Source organism: Penaeus monodon, chromosome 22 (assembly GCF_015228065.2).
Source record: "Penaeus monodon isolate SGIC_2016 chromosome 22, NSTDA_Pmon_1, whole genome shotgun sequence".
NCBI lineage: Eukaryota > Metazoa > Arthropoda > Malacostraca > Decapoda > Penaeidae > Penaeus > Penaeus monodon.
The window spans coordinates 6600168-6600483 of NC_051407.1; positions in this window are offsets into that span (position 1 = coordinate 6600168).

Below are 316 nucleotides of genomic sequence, written 5' to 3' on the forward strand. Positions count from 1 at the left end.
TTATCTTGAAAAGCTGAGCAGCTACCTTATTAATTTTTAAGAATATTGATATATGCCCGTCCTTTTCCACTATTATAAATCGCTCTAATGCCAAAATTCTTACAAGAGGAAGCTAAACCAATAAACTATTAATTATAATCACGTCAATCTCATGCTAGAAAGATGTTCAGTACCATATATTCTCAGCATATTATTACTCTCGCAGAGCACTGTAAAAATACCAGTAGGACCTAATTAAATTTTCACGTCATTCTGCCAAAAGCAAAGGCTCCAACAACGTTTGATTTCCACTTTAATGAAACCTGCCGTCACTATC